This window comes from Bubalus bubalis, chromosome 16, assembly GCF_019923935.1.
Source record: "Bubalus bubalis isolate 160015118507 breed Murrah chromosome 16, NDDB_SH_1, whole genome shotgun sequence".
NCBI classification, from domain to species: domain Eukaryota; kingdom Metazoa; phylum Chordata; class Mammalia; order Artiodactyla; family Bovidae; genus Bubalus; species Bubalus bubalis.
Window position 1 is genome coordinate 59,588,966 of NC_059172.1, and position 17,341 is coordinate 59,606,306.

General features: G+C 39.5%; 1 protein-coding gene and 1 non-coding gene across 13 annotated transcripts in view; both read left to right on the plus strand.

Annotated features, from left to right (window-relative positions):
• The window catches only part of CADM1 (cell adhesion molecule 1), a 362,986-nt gene that overhangs the window by 211,856 nt on the left and 133,789 nt on the right, over positions 1-17,341 (plus strand). The gene's annotated exons all lie outside the window — the stretch shown is intronic.
• TRNAW-CCA lies at positions 12,849-12,920 on the plus strand. Its single transcript has one exon. It is a non-coding gene; the product is annotated as a tRNA-Trp (tRNA).

Here is a 17,341-nt window from a genome sequence, read left to right on the forward strand (position 1 = left end):
TCCTCCCCCCTTTTTCTTTTGGTAGAACAGTTAGTTAAAGGCGTAGGAAATTGATTTTAGTGTCACAGAGGACATTTCTGACAGGAATGTACGTTGAAATGATTCAAAGCATCTGTTTCTCTTGCATGTGCCCAGCGCAGCTGAGAGCTGTACCTAAATTAAACTGTTGAACGTGTCAGCTCTGAATCGGATCACAATTTACATCCAGTGGCTTGGTTGGAATTTCTAGCATTTCATGAACTTCCTCCCCTAATTTACGAAATGAGTTCTCACTCAAAGTGACCATTTGTTCTAGATGCCAATATGTCATGGTCAAAATCGATTGAGCTTTAGAGTTATTTGTTTTCGTACGGTCACTTTGCCTATGAAACGAAATCCTGTCTGCAGTCTGTATTTCTCCTGGCAGGGTTGGTGGATGATGGTTTGGTGGGTGTTTTTGTTACTATTCATCTTTCCCCTGGTGCTGTGTCTATCATGCAATCTGGCACCAGAAATTCTGCTGGTTGGTGATAGTTCCTGAGCACAGGAATTACATGTACTCTGTTGACAGCTGTATCCAGGGCACCCAGCGTAATACCTGGGAGGCACTAAATGAATGAAGAATGAGCATTTTCTACATGATCACGTGGTCGTCTTAGACTCTTGACTCCGAGGGCCCGCTTATCTACCCTTGTGTTTCTTAGGAATTAGGAAGGCTCACTTGTATCAATTATAGTGAGGTATGTCCTTTGAAGTTGAAGGACAGGGGCAATTATTGTGTGTGTGTGAACTTTTTACATTCACAGAAGAAATAATTTACTGGGAATGAGAAGGAAAAGTGACTCTGTTGATGCATAATAGGGACCAGAGCTCGTTAACTTAATTACTTAGTGGTCCCTGACAATGCTTTTGTCCCCTGTGATCACCCTCTTACCCTTATGCAGTATTTACCCGTGGACTTGGATTAGAGAATGCCGCGCAGAGTGGCTTCCACCCCTGCCCTTCCCTGTGCTCGCGGGTCCACACCCAACTGAGGCTCACAGTGCTTTTGTACAGGGGTGTCCTGAGGCGCTAGTGCTGCATGGACTCACTCTTGACCTTGACGATTAGCAGGTCCCTCCTGACAAGTCAGTTGAGAGCATTATTCATAATTTTGTCATGGATACTCTTGCATCTCTAATAGCAATTCTCTGAGAACCTATTAGTGAAGTTAGAAAGCTGCAAATTTTGCAGTGAGTTGGATATTTAGAAATTAAGTTTCCTTTGCTTAATAGTTTGAGGTGGATGCTCTGGTTCTATGGATAGTCTAGCTCTACCCAGCCATTCAGTGACCAAGGCTAACAGTGGCTCCGCCGCCTTCTACAAGATTCTGGAGTTGTTCCAGTCATACCCTTTTAGCCTCTTGTAAGGGAGAAAGGGAAAGGGAGGGGAGCAGCCTGTTCTTTGGACACACATCCCTTCTGCTCACTCCGGCAGGACTCAGTCACCCGACCAGCCTAGCCGCGGGGACGGCTGGGAAATGCAGAGTAACAGCCACTCTTGTGCCAGGCTGCCTGGATGAAGGTGAGAGTGGGTGAGTGACAGACAGCAGGCTCTGGGCCACAGGCTTGCTTGGTCTTGCAAAATTCCATTGTTTACCATAGACTTTACACTGTCTGATTACTCCCCTCTTTCGTTTCTTGGGGTCAAGCTGTTTATGAAGACGATGATGTACATCACTGGTCGAGCAGCTATCTTATGTCCTTCTGGTTAATATCAATGCACATATGTATTTTTTTTAACACTTTGAAAGCAACGTCAATCCTCTGACCAGCTTATCTGCCCATTTTATCACATTGGAAAGCTTGTGTAATTTCCCTCCACTTTTTTGTTTTTGGGAAGCATGGTAGTATAGAGACATTTTCGTAGATTTGTAATCCCTTTTTCTTCATCTGGGAAGATATTGCACATACCATCGGTATGTTCATCGTTATTCAGGAAAACTTGGACAGCATCAACACTGTTTTCTGCAAATATTATTGTCTAGCATATACAGATGGTCACTGCCTAATGTAAAATTAGGTTTCTATTCAGGATCTTTGTTCAGAAACAGTTCTTGAGTTGACATGAGAAATTGTTGCCAGTATTATCGGTTTTGACTTTTCTAGTATATTTCCTCCAAGGATCGACAACAGACTTTCGCCTACCTTGATTAGATTTTAGAGACAATGTCTGATTCTCTGCTCACACCGTTCAGAGAAATTATACTCCTAGCTATCTCCTGATGCTTTAGGATGGAATATGTCAAGATCTTTAAGGCATTTAAACCTGTGTTGAGATTGGCTTAGTATCCTTGGCTACTTTACCACAAACGAGGGGTTGTCAGTTCTTGCTGTGCAAGAAATGTTATTTTTAAAGAGAGGATTTAAATGATAGTCATCTGACTTAAGTCTTAGCTCAACTAGACAGTTTTGGTTTTATGCAGACACAAATCACCTTGAGCTTTGTTTTATTTTTGGTGAGAGAGGACCAAGAAATAAGTTAGGTATATTCTAAGCCATGGTCAGTAGATGTTCTTTATTTGATGTAGGGGATAGTTTCATTTTAAATACACAATATTTTGATACATCTTGTTGTCCACTATTGATAGTGCATAAAGTAGGAGTTGCTGTTTTGTGAAGTGCTTTCTGAGTATGATTCATTATAAGGTCACAGTTCTGTGATTTCAGCTATATTGAAGCTACTATTAATGAATGAGTACATATCTGCAGTGTATTTATATAGCTTCCTACCCTCCAGTGATCAAACCATGAGATGCTTCAGTGTAGAAGGGCTTGCTAAAGGTGATGATGGGCAGAAAACGCACTCTTCCAGAGGTGATATTAATCTATCTTCGGTGTCTTGTGAATAGGCTTAATGTCTAGGATATGGACATTATTAAAATAGGACTTATCCAAAAATGAAGTTCTTGAAATGTAAATAAAGTAGCATTGGAGCAAGAAACAGATCACTTTTCCCCCCTGATATTTAACCAGTTGCCACCTTGCCTCGCTCACTTATTACAGCATCTCGTGTGACTGTCACTGCTCTGTCACGTCATTCTGTAACTCTGTGTTTATATTTCTGTCTTCCGTACCAGACTGTGAGCTTCTTGGAAGGAGGCGACACGTTCATTTCAAGTTTGCATGGCACAGCTACTCAATAAATGGGTGACGAATGAACTAAAGGAGGGATAAGTATCTTCAAGCAGGAAAATCTTGTCCATATGTCAGTTGTTGGAAACTAATCTAAGGACCCTCAGAGTTTGGGGGAAAAAATGTTATATATGTTTTCTGGACACCGAGAATCTTTCATTGTCCATCTCTGCTCATCTGCCCATCTGATTACTTACTCTTTTCTTTAAAAATTAAGAAAAAATACATACCAGGTAGATTGGTCTAAAATGATGAATCTGTTGTTTTTATTCTCCTCGTTGTAAAAGCAGAAGCTTTTTGGGAGGGGGGATTTTCTCCTGTGACAAGTGTCTGACCCACCCCCTCCGCTGGAAGCTCGATGCCCACCCTGAGCCTGTTTACTCCCCTGTGAAACTGACAACCTCACCAGGCTCTGTGTGAACCGAAGGAGACACTTTAGTCCAGGGGCTCACAGGTACTAAGCTTCCAACATGCATTAGTTATAAAGATAACGAGGATAATTATGATTTGTTCTTTTCCTCAGAAGTCTTCCTTGTTTAAATATTTACAAGGTCTATTACTTATTTGTGCTTGTTTTCCTTTATTATGCTTTTAAACAGAACTGTTTCCCTAGAAATCAAGTGGCATCCTCCATACCTAGGAGCAGGGCTTAGGGAAAGTTAGGTGAAACTGGCTCTCTTCCGTCACGGAAAGCAGGATGTAATAAGATCACCTTTCTCCCTGCTTTATAGAGGTGTCAGATCATGCATCGGATGAACTATGTAAAGTGGCACTTGTTTGTTTTTTCAACATATAATGCCTGTAAGGAATAGAATCTCATCCTGTCAGATGGTTCTGTAAGCTTGCTCAAAGCCCAGTGAAATGATAAGCTGCCACAGACTTTTGTGTTACCGACAAATATTACTCTTTTTTCCCTTCATTTTAAAGAACAGATTTCTAGGTCGACAGTTGTGTTAAGGAATTTTCTATTCTGTTTAGGCTCTAGTGATGCGGTGCAGTGCCTCCTCGCTTATCTGGAGGTCTTAATATCAGATGACCTCGGCTATCTGGAACACAGCGGCTGGGCCCTGAGTAAACCAGAAAAGCCTCTTGAACTGCCTGCCATAAAAAATGTCACAAAGTCTTTTGTATTAAAATGTATGCAAATCACTCAAAGAAAGCACCCCAGGGTTTCACCAAGACCAAATTATTTCTGAATTTTACAATCCTATAGAACTTGTACAAAATCTTATCTATCTTGTTATTTTTTTTTTCTCCAGTGTCCATACATTGGAGTCAGAAGATGGGAGATTTGAGAGGTACAGGATAGGGGGATGTTGCTAGATTCTAGTAGCCTCAAGTAGAAGGAGAAGTTCACTGATAATGCTGGGCCAGATGCCTATGTGACCTAAACCAGCTGCAAGAGTGAAATTCTTTTTATTTTGCTCATTAAAACGATGGGTATTATATAAACTTGTAGAACATTGTCCTCAATATAGTTTAAATAAGAAAGAAACGGATTTTATGGAACGCTTCCTGACGATTCCAGATGAATCAAGAATTCTCCTTTCTCTCTGGTATTTTCTGCTATTAATAGCATGGCATTCCTGAGGCATAAATCTTGGTTTTTTATTTTTGAGTAAGTTTCCTCTTCTGCTTTTCCCCATTGTTCATATATGATTCTCCTCAACCTTAGTTTTCCCCTTAAAGGATTTAAAACAGATATTTAGATAGGTATAGAGAAACTTAAGGTGTCTCGAATATTTGAATTTGTCAAAGTTTGATTTTTTAGTGTTGAGCATCCCATCCTGCATTAACACTCTCACCCCAAATACAGAACAATAACCAAAACCCACAAAAAAAGCACTGTATTAATGTCTATTTCCCCTCCGTAACTACAATTAGAAACTTGAGGCAAGGGATTATTCTACAGAGCATCACCAGAATCTAGCACCATGCCACACACAGAGACAGTGCTCAGTAATCCTTGCAGCAACAATTGTTTGAGATAGAAACTGTTTTTAGTCCCATTTACACATGAAGATTTGGAAGTTCAGAGAGACTGAGTGGTTTGCCTCGCGTCACACAGCCAGAGGGTACAGCCACAGCAAGCTTGGGCAGTAGTCCCTGTAGCCAAGGCTGTATTATATTAGCTGCTATGCTCACTACTCAACTTCAAGAGAAGCTTAGTGTTCCTGGACTTGCCATTTCAATTCTTTGTAACTTAGAAGAACTGAGTTCCTGTTTCTTAATTGACAAAAAGAAAAAAACAAAACAAAACTGATTGAAATCCATTATTAAACTTCTCTGGTTGATTGAATTGGCATAGCTGCCTAGCTCAGAAAATGAAGTATTTTAAAAGCCCTGAGATTTCATGCTTAAACCAACCCCCCCACCCCCTGCCCCACTCAACTACTCTTTTCTTTACTTTGACAGAATTCTTGGGTTATACACTGAAAAGCCCATGAGTTACAGCTAATCTGTATGTTTAAAATTATACATTGACACTCCTTTTGGTTTTCCTTTTTGAAACTTTTTTTTAGAGGGTTGACAACTTTAAAAGAAATGGCGTGTTCCTTTAACCTCAAGAACGTTTTATTTAAATTTAGTCACTGGTTTGGGGAAAGAATAAACAGAACCTTCACTTAAATGTTCCCATGTCTTAGAAGAATGAATGGGTAGTGATATGATTTATAGCTGGAATAAGAATAAAGAAGATAAAAAGAAAAATGAAACCCCAAATTATTGGTTTCAGCAGAGCATTTCTGATTTAATTCAAAACTGTGAATACCGTTTATGCCCTGCTTAAAGGTTTCCTGACAGCTTGTGGAAGCAAATCCCTACCTTTTGTGTAAAATGTAGCATAATTCAGTGCTCATTGTCTATATAGATAATTTAAAGTGAAAAGAGGTAAATCACCATCCATAAATATATTCAGCACAGTGCCTCAATAAATATTTGTTGATTGACTAAATGAAAGAATGAATGAACAAATTTCATTCAAAAAGTAAAAATTGATGTATTAGCATTTAGGCTATGTGTAACAGTTATAATTTACAAAAGTTAGTGATAAAAACTAGAAAAAAGTCTTTTGTGTCATTGATACCTGTACCTTGCTACAAGAAAACCCAAGTACGAAAAATGGAATATGTTGCCTTTTTTTTTTTTTTTAATATGTTGCTTTATTAAAGAATTCACTCTTAAGATTCTAATATTTTCCAAAGAGACCTCAAAGGTCAGCTTTGTACTAAGTGGAAGTTCTCTCTCCTGGACTTTTAAACGCTTTCTAATATATTTAGTGATTGAAAACTCAGATTTAGAATAAATAATGGTTACAGGTTCTATATATCTAAGTACATTTACTGCTGTCTATGACTTACTCTTCTTAAGTCTGAACTTCAACCATGGGTTGCCCCAAAATTACTACTAGAAAACAGAGTTGGATTTATTTATTTAGCTGATGGTAGAATGTTTTGCTCCAGAGTGTGGAAGTTTTCTGTTGTGATGTTTAAAACTTTCTCCAGTTAAGGACAAAAATCTTTTTGTAGGTTAAAAAAAATACATAATATACTTTGTTTTTTTTACAGTTGCCATTTTAGAAAGTCACATAGTGATATTTCATTGAGGCTGTCATTGAGCAAAACCTTTTTTTTTTTTTTACTTCCCTTTATGCTTTTTATTTTAGATTATTTGAATAGTCTCAGAAGTAGCAGATCTTTATCCTTTGGGGAAAATTAATATATTTGGAAGCAGCCCAAAGTCACTTGAAATCATGCCTTGAGGTGGGCATTGTAGCTGTGGCTTTTTTTAGAAGGAATGGCCAGGGGTAGCCCTGAGACGCTAGGATACAAGTGTGTCACGTTGACTGTCATGGACGAGAAGATAAAAGAGTAGTTCAGCTTTGTGGGGGTCATGGCAGCATAAACTGGGTAAGCAGATGGCCTTTCAAGGCATAAAATAAAGCCAATAATAGTAATACAATTTTAAGGACAATATGCATTTAAATTTTTAAATCTATAAAGTCCAGTGATTTTTCATGAGTGTTTTAGCCTCATTAATTAAAGCCTCACCCTATAAAGCCTTGAACAGTGGTGTGCAGCACTAGGGCGAGAAGAACCTAGGTCCTTAGGACCTGTCGTTTCATCGCTCAGTCGTGTCTGACTGTTTGTGACCCCATGGACTATAGCCCGCTGGGTTCCTCTGTCCATGGGATTTTCCAGGCAAGAATGTTGCAGTGGGTTCCCATTTCTTTCCCCAGGGGATCTCCCGGCCCAGGGATCAGACCCACGTCTCCTGCACTGGCAGGCAGATTCTTTACCACTGAACCACCTGGGAAGCCCACTTAGGACCTGGTTGGTCTGAAAGACGTGAAGGAGAACGTAAGGTTCAACATCAGCCTTGGCATTAGATGACACTAGTAATTGGGCCACAGCATATATTTTTTTTCTGGCTTAAGTAGTTGAAAATCCATTTTAAAATCTCCTTCTGACCTTGTTTTTTGGTGTTTATATTTTTTGCCTTCTCGTCTCATTGGAAACAGTAAGTGCTCTTTGGTCCTCTTCCTACTGATGGAAAGTAAGGCTTTTTTCAGAACGTATTTCTGAATTTCACATTTGCGGAATATGGCCACCAAGGGCATTTTACCTTTCCAAGTTGCTTTTTGCAAAGGAAAACTATATCGTCAAAAAGTTATTTAGGCTTTCGTGATCATACATGCTTACATCTGCTTGAAGTTTTTATCAAGCAAGCAAGACCAACAAATACTTTAATGGGTTGGGGGAGAATCCATAACAAATATCTCTACAATGTGGGAAATTAAATCTGCCCTTAAGTATGGAAATCCAGATCAACAGATATGAAAACATTTAAACTATATGTTATATATATCTTGTAACAAGCGAGTGACGGGTCTGAAATGCTTTCTTTGTTTCACTGCAACAGCCTGATGCTAGCTCTGACTGTCTGCCTCTGCACCCCTTCTTGCTCACCCGATCGGTTATTCATGGCGAGTTAAGTCTTTCTCATTTTGAAAAGTGAAGCATGAGTAATTAAATGATGCATCCATAAGTTGGAAATCAGGTTTTTACTGAAGCCCAATAATGTATAAAAAGTGCATTAGCCAAATTAAAACTCTTGCCTGTCTATATATTGGCTATTGATGTGACTGTGAATTTCATTACTGTAGAGTGGAATCATGTTCATCAAAGAGCTTCCCAGAATTTTCCCTGGTATTAAAGTTCTGGTTTACTTCGAAATTGGTTATGGGGCGCTAATTCTGTGACAGTTCATCTTGCTCACCAATTTATGTAAGATAGTTCTAAGTATCAATGACTCGGAATTCTAAAAAAAAAAAAAGTTACAGGCGTTTTCTCTTGAGCTGTATTCAGTACACAAATAAACGTTTCCTCAGATTTTGGTCTATGTTGATGGTCTATATATGGGAATCTTTTAAACGGTGCATTGCTAAAGTGAATGGATGACTAGTAGTCTTAGTAGGTGACGTGTGTGTGTGTCTGTGTGTGTGCTGTGTGTGCATATCTGTGTATTTCTCCCACAAATATACCTTAAATAAAATTTTGAGGTTACATAATACTTATTATTTAAAGTGATTTGATGCTTAGAAAAATGTGTTGAGAATATACTAGAAATAGGATATTACACCACCTGAAAGTTTGCATTGCATATTCTTCAGTTTCATTTGAAACAGAATTTTTTCAGAACTAAACATCCTAAAATGAATAATGAATAGTGTTTCTATCTTTAACACGAGTCACAGATAAAACATTGAGTGCACTCTTGGCGCTTCACCCCTTTGAATGCTTTAGTCCATCCCCCCAAAATTTGAAATCAAGATGCCAGTTACCTGTTGGCTCCAAAAATACAGCAGTGAGGGAGATAGTGATGATGGAAGGAACTAGGTTTTAATAGAACTTTAAAGAATCCCTCTTTCACTGTGGCCAGCCAATGCTCTATTTATCCTTTATCTCATTGTGCTGTGACTCGCCAAGCTAGAGGGGAGAGAAAAGCTTGTGAATCAAAGTGTGGATAAGAAGCAGAGACCAAAAGGACAAAAAAGCAAAAACTGACTAGAGGAAGCAGAGGACTGCCAACACAGAAAGGGAGGGGCATTTCAAAGACAGGATTGGATGGATGCATGTTGAAACCAGAAAGAGAAGAAAGTTCTTTCGGATAATGCAAACTGGCTTGAGCTCTGTGTACACAATCAACGACTTGTCTGAGCTGGAAGAAGCCCATGAATGGGAGTCTAGATAAATCTTGCGGCCTTCTGGGAGTTGGATGGCAGGTGAGGCGAGAATCTAATTTTTTTCTGTCTTTGACATCATCTCCATTAAGCACCTGTCACGCAGTGACTTGAGGGCTCCAAGTGACTTGGATTCTAGCGTAACCCTCAGAAGTTGGTTTCACACTTGGTTGAGTGAGTCTGCATTTCACTGTCTGAGCTTCTGTGCCTGCCCCCTAAGGTTCCGTTTCTTCCATGGTGAGACGATCTTCGCCATCTTGGACTGCTGTACCCATGATCAGGAGTAGTCATTCCTTCACTCTCCATCTATCGTCAGAGATGGCAGGTTGATAGGTTTTCCCAGTGTCTGCATAATTATTGTGCACAACTTTGGACACAAGGCAGTAATTGCATATTACCAGGTAACAACTAGTCCAAAAACAAGGACAAAAATTGGCTCTATAAACATGAGGACTTAATAAAGTGAAGCTTGTCATTTGTTTTGTTTTCCTTATTTGAGTTGCGAATTGAAATATATTTGTTACCCATTTTATCGATATTTATGTGTGTGTGTAATAGGGCTTTATTGTAGGCAGTTTTTAATTCTTTGTATGTCTGTATACTTGTTTGAAGTATACTATCCAATAAGATTATTTCCTTGATAATTCCAAGATGAAATGCATAGGCAGTGGATGTGTCATTTTTAGCACAATGTCTCTATTTAAGTTTCCTTTGAAGCTAGGAAGTTTGGGCATAAGCTGTTTATTATGCCATAGTTGTATCTCTTCCTAAAGAAAACCACCATTGAATTAACTTTTGCATAGTGTATTTCTATCAAAGCATTTGATCCTTGTTTCTGCAAGATAATCCTAAGAACTTTTTATTTTGAGAATAGAAAACCATGATGGATTTAATTCATAAAGAGAAGCTGCTGCAAGGAATGTAAATGTAAGCGCTTGATAAGGTAGGATTTCCTAGTTGCTATGGCAACCTTTGGGTCATGAGCCTGAGAAAATATAAAGTAAGTCCTGAAGCTGTGAAGATGATTATAAAATTTAACTGTCATTCTTCATTTAGAGTTGATGGCAAACATTATTTACTTAAGTTTATCTCAAGGCAAGTAAGGATCCATTTTTAAAAATCTGAGACTCAGATCACAAAGGAATCCATGTTGCACATGTCTAACATTATAAAGCACATGCAGCATTTTATTATTCTAACCAGACTATTTGTACATAATATCCCTGTAGATTTGGTCACCTTCCTATGGAAGCCAACAGTTTTCGTCTCTTGAATTCTTAATGAAGACTGTAGAAGGCAGCTGTATACATTGAGTAATTTTGCAGAAATGTGTGTGTGTTCCATGCCAAAAAGAAGGCCTAGGGGATTGTGTGGAAAGAAGGCCTTTGTGCCTTCTTTTCAGGTTCAAATATAAATAAACTGTTTAGGGTGGACCAATGCCAGGAAGGGATGTTAATACAGTTGTATATTTTCAAAATATATCACAACCTGGAGAGTAAAGAGGTGGGTTACAATCTCTTTCATTAATGCTTCCCTGCTCCCTTCCAGGACATGGTGGTGGTGAAATCCATTTTTTTCTACTATGGAAGAATGACTACAAGGCATCAGATCTCTAAATTGAAATATGATGCTTAACCATGTAGTATGACAAAGTATCTGCTTTTCTTTCTTTATCTTTTACAGAATGCTGTTAATTTGTACTAATGACCTATGAGACCCATTGCAAATTACCCAGTCTTGCAAATTAGTGAGTATGTGAACAAATACTATAAAACTATCAGATACAGCATCAAACAAATGTACTTTATTGCAGGAAGAAAAATAGACTTGCATATTGAGAGGGAACATATTTTTACAAGCAGATAAGTGCTTTCCTGTCGTCTGCTTGCCCTTCGGGGAGCGTCAACACATTATATGGTCTGTGGCAGCCAATGGCTTACTGGCTCTTGAGCAAGAAACATCATATTTTTTTTTTAAAAATGCAGGCATTAGAAAATCTCAGTGATTACATGTATACTGGAATCTGGGGTTGAAATTTTTTCCCATATTCTTTGCCTCCTTAAAAAAAAAGGTTCCTCTTTCCAACTTTGTATGCTGAACCTTTACACCAAAAAGAACAAAATTTAAGGTTATTAAGAACAGAATGTATACTTGGCTGGCTTTTCTGTACCGCACCCATCTGAGTCTGAACCTGCAGGATTATTCATCCCCTCCCTTTTGGAGGATGAGGGAGAATCCAGCCCACACACCCAGCAGCATATACTCTGCTCATCAAAGCACTTTTCTCAGTTGGTTTGTTTTCATGTCTAGCAGCAGAAATAGCTGCTCTTTTTCTTCCCTTTTTTTCCCTTTTCTTCTGGCATCTTGTAATTGCGACTGGTAATGTGTCTTCTTCCTAACCTGGGAGCAGCACCGAGACAACTGCACTTTCCCACTCACACACAGCCCGGCTCCCAGCTGGAGCCCAGTGGCAGTTGGTTCAGCTCCGTTTCCCTTTCCATTCCATCCCCTTTCATCGGTGAGCCTTACCTGGGTCTACCAGTTGCCTCCTTTATTTTTATCCCCCTTGTTACTCATGTTCTTCTGACTTGCTAATAACAACCACAGCAACAGCCTCAGCAGCAAAGGCCCCATGGGCAATGGGCACTTTTAAGTGCCAAGTGTATGCCAGGAACTGTGATCAGTTCTGTGCTGTTTATTTGTGTTTATTGAATGCTTTACCCAAGGTTGTGTATGTGTGTGTGTATATACATACACACAGACACACACACGTAGTATATGTTTAAATTTTCATTTTAAATTATCATACGGTAAGATTTCCATTTTTTTCCTTTTTTGTGTCCAGTTCTGTAAGTTTTAATAAATGTGCATGCATTCAAGCTTCAGAACATTTCTGTCACCCCAAAGTTTATCATGTTACATGATAAACATGTTGAATGTGTTTTATCCTCATGATGTTATGGGGTAGTACCATTATATCTCTTTTTAATTTTTTTTTTTTTAATGAGGAAAATAAGCATCAGAGAAATGAAGCAACTGAGTCAAGGTTGTACACCTAATAAAGAATAAAGCCAGGATTGGAACCCAAACCTGGAACTTGAGACCCAGGTTGTCTAAAGTCTAGAACTCCAGCTCTCAGGCACTGTTCCCTATTACCAATTACAAAAGCAGCTTGGGGTCATATTCTAAGGTCTTCATATGAGTTTTAAATGATGTTGCATCTTGTAAAGGATCATGGATATTTTTATGTGATGCAGTCTCCAAAGACCCTAGTAGACTAGGGCTTCATGCGTTTATTTTTTATCTTTATTTTTTGTATTGGCGTATAATTGCTTTACAATGTTGTGTTAGTTGCTGCTATGCAACTAAGTGAATCAGCCACATATGTACATATATCCCCTTCCTCTGGGACCTCCTTCCTTTGTTTTGACTTCAGGTAAGACTGGTAAGAGGCTTCCCTGGTGGCTCAGAGGTTAAAGCGTCTGCCTCCAATGCAGGAGACCCAGGTTCAATCCCTGGGTTGGGAAGATCCCCTGGAGAAGGAAATGGCAACCCACTCCAGTGTTCTTGCCTGGAGAATCCCATGGATGGAGGAGCCTGGTAGGCCACAATCCACGGGGTCGCGTGACAGGACTGAATTGAACATCTTTTTGGTTCACCTAGAAACCATGAATGCTTTCTAGACCAGACCAAACTGCCCAACACCCGTGTCTCATTCCTGTCATGCTGCCCTTCCCCCCAAGGCTGTGTCACCCAGCTACACAGAAACCAGAGCTGGGCTTTTCCATTAGCCATGGTCAGCTCACACTGTCCTATCTCTCTTTTCAAAAATAAAACCTTTTTCCGTAGCTGTGGGCTCTTCTGTGAGGGTGAGTCAGCTTTAGGAATAATAACTAGAATCTTTCATCCACGCTTTCAGTCTGATGTGCTGAAGCCCAAATCATCCTAAATATCAATACAGAATTTTGCTTCAGACTAGGGATTCTTCTGTCATCATTCAGTATAAATCCCCTGAAGTGCAAAAGAAACTATGAGCAAAAAAGGAAGTAGTAAAGTTGTATTTGGAGAAAAATTAGGGGGTAAAATGCTTTGTTCAGGGATAGGCGAGTGCTTCGTAGATGGTCAGAGAAGCTCCCTTCTCAAAACTTTCCTAGTGTAGAGTGCCATCTTAAATTGAGCTTGAGGAGGATAAATGTGATTATGACCAGAGCGTACGTGCATGCTAAACAGTATTTACCTCTTTAGGGTGGCCACAGTCGCTGATAATCACGGAGAAACCACATATTCTCATTTTCTTGTTTCCTTCTAGTTTTAGTTTTAATACAATCATAATAGATCTAGGCTAAGATACATTGCAAATAAAAAATATGAGCATCGCCTTTACAAGTTCAGGAATATTCCTCCTGAAATTTTGTTTCGAGTTCTTCTTCAGGACAGAATTTGGATAGTACTTCCTTTGTGTGATATACATATATGTGCTTAAGAAATAAGATCCACCTCATATTGGTAAGAAAAAAAGGAAAGATGCCTGATATTAACATGAAATCTTTTTTTTAGATTCTTTGATCCCTTAATGTGATCCTTCCTTCTCAAAGCAGCATCGTAGACCTTTCCTCCTGTTGGAATAAACAGATGACAAGGTCTGTTTTTAAAGTGAGGATGTGAGTATTAAAAGTCTAAAACCAGAAAAAGACTTTCTTCTGTTTGTAAAACTATTCATGAGGAAGAGGGTAGGAATTATTGCCATAATTTAGCTGAAGGAGCCCCCTGAAAATTCTTATCTTGCACTAACTTGTCCCTAGTAATGTTATTCACGATTATCATTGAGCAGCTAATAGTACTGTGTGTTTTATGTGTCTATTTAGGCAGGTATGGGTTATTTTTTAATATTTTACTATTTTACTTCCCTATTTGTAGCCTCATTTAGGCTGGATCCGCTGAAAAGCCTGTTGGATTTGCTTTTTATAATGCATTTAGACTAGCTAATCTGAAATCACACTTTTCAATCAGAAAGGAATATTGAATGTCTTTATGGAAAGATTACTACAAACTAAGTTTGCTTTCCTTTTTTTCTGATTTAGATTCCTTGAGTGCTCTTAGCTAATGTTTGAACATTGAATCCAACAGTATGTTTCTCCCATTTTTAAACATTGCAAATTCAGGATAGGGGCCTCTGCTTCTGTCTTCAAATGAATGAGAATACCATTTTAAGGGAAAATGGCTGCTGAAGTGTCGGTGCTCTATATCACCTCTATCAAAGAGACTGATTACAATGTTGATGGTGATTTTCAAGGCCATCTCCAACTTGCTCCTGCTTCTTAAGAATGTATAATGCCGTCCAACCTTAAGACAAATAGGTCAGACTGCAAAACTCTGCAGGAATGGAAGAATGAATTTCAAAATAATAAAGCAGTCCAACTTTGAGATTCTATATGCTGTATAAATATCTCTTAACTGAGAGGAAATACCTGTTAAACGGCTTTTGCACGATGATGCATATTGGTGTCTAGGCTGCCGTCTCACTCATTTTTAGCTCTTGTTTCTAAAGAGTTGCTGATGTTTAATCTTTAATGATGGTTGAAGGGGGGAAAAGTCCATATTCAGTGTTCACCAATTTTTGCTGCTAATAAACTCTGGAAAAAATAAATTATTCTCCTGTAGGGCAAGAAAACATGTTTTTGAGACTATCCCAGCTGCAGATAAAGTAAGTGGCCATTTCTGGACCTGTCAAAGATAAAAATAAATGCAGTGTTCAACTGTATTAAATACCGTACTTGAGCATAAGCGAGAGTGCATTTGTCTTATTTCATTTGTCTTCCCAGCCTGTGCCCACTTAGCACTGCGATAGCAGTGAACTTCATGGGCATTCAGGCCTACTCTTTCATGTTTCCCTCCAGTTCTAAATTGAAAATATTCTTTTTTGAAAAGAACTATGACAAAAGCAATTTGAGTTACTGATATCTTGAAAGAGAACCTAATTTAAGATTACCTTTGTGGTTGGTCATTGTTGCCTACAGTAGGCAGATGTCATGGTGATCTTCTTAGCATTAGTATTCCAAGAGAGTCTGACCTGACAGTGTTCAGGTAACATCACAGATTGGGCCATCATATTGAGATTTCAAGTGGTTGTGCAAAGGGCTGCTCGTGGAAATCTACTCAGCACAGTGACTGAAGAAGAGAGCCATGCTTTTCTCTTGGCTCGTGCTCTGTGACATACTTTTATATTTAGCAAAAGCCGTGTGATATTGAGTGGCTGATTAAAGTGTGTTGGGAATGGGCTTGGTAACCGTAAAGTGGAGAGAAGGAAAGGGGAAAACATCGAGGTGCCTTAGCTGATTTTCCATCCTCTACATGAAAATGTTATTTCTCTCCATTTTCTCATCAAAGAGCCCCACTCCCACCCCACCCCGCGCTGGTGTAATGAAATCAGACCTCTCAGAGCCGTGCCCTTACGGTTGTCGCAGGATCAGTGATTCATGAACATATGGAGCTAAAGTCTTTTACAAGATGAAGTGATGACTCTAGAAGGAGAGATTGTTGTTAAAGAGGCCATCTGTCTTTGAAAGTATGATTTACTGGGGCATTCACCTCTGCCCCAAGCCATAAAAATAGTCCTAGTGACTGGATCTCTCTCTCTCTCTCTCTGCCTTCTTCCCTTTCTCCTTGCCCTCCTCAACCTAACCTTACAGCCAGAAGTCAACAGATTCTGTGAGAAATGATGCTGTCGTGAGTCATATAGCTTCTTCTAAAGAGTGGGATGCAATATACTGGCACCTTACTTACATCCCTAAAATCCCTCCCAGACAGATAGCAAGTGTTATAGTTGTCTCCGTGTGTCAGAGGAGGAGCCCAAGACAAGGAGATGAATTGGGACGCCTAACACAGAAGGCTGTCGGTAACAGCGCTGAAGTGCTGAGAGTCATGCTCAAGTCTCTACTGTGTGGATTACTCACAGCCACTATGATTCCCCAAAGAACCCCTAATTACCACCTACATCCCTGTCAGTTGGTGTGTGATCAGGGAGTCTGCTCTCATTTTAAACTATGCAGAAATGAAATGAGAAGCCAGCATTACTTCTAAGGGACCATGCAGTACATGAAAAGTGAAAGTGAAATTGCTCAGTCGTGTTTGACTCTTTGCAACCCCATGGACGGTAGCTTGCACCAGGCTCCTCTGTCCATGGGATTTTCTAGGCAAGAGTACTGGAGTGGGTTGCTGTTTCCTTCCCCAGGGAATCTTCCCTGACCCAGGGATCGAATCCAGGTCTCCCGCATTGTACACAAACGCTTTACCGTCTGAGCCACAAGGGACGTGCATACCAGAGGCACATAGGAATGATATTAAGCGCTGCCATTTTGACTGGCCCCCATTAGCGCAGCTCTCCTTTCTTCTAAATAATCAAGAGTTAGTCCTTCTTAAGCCTCCATATCCTGCCTACTGGCTCACAGTTTACCTTCATTTTCCAAATTTGCCATCCTGTAGTTTGCTTGGCTTTTAAATCCACTTTGGCACTTACAGTTTGTGCCGTGTTCTTGGCCCTTGGGAATGTTTCAGATCACATAGGATACACTGTTGAATATATATTAGTTTCTTGATCTCAGCAGAGTAATGGATGCTGAAATATTTCAGAAAGATGTATTTTGTAAAGATTCACAAACTGCATACTCTGCCTGTGTCAGAAGCACAACATGTATGATTTTATTTGTGGCTTAATCAACAGGAAAAAATGCCAAGCGGCTTTGACTAGCTGGCAGTGGATCTGTTTGTGTTTGCCTTATTTTCTCTATAAGACACCTGGTGGAGATGAGAGCCGGCAGAAACACCGAGTAGGTATCCAGGGCTTCATTACAGCAGTATCTCTAATGATCAAAGAAGCCTTTTTATACTGTCTTGTTCCTGATCATGCAGCTGAGCATCTGTCTACCTGTCTGTCCACCTTTTAATTGCA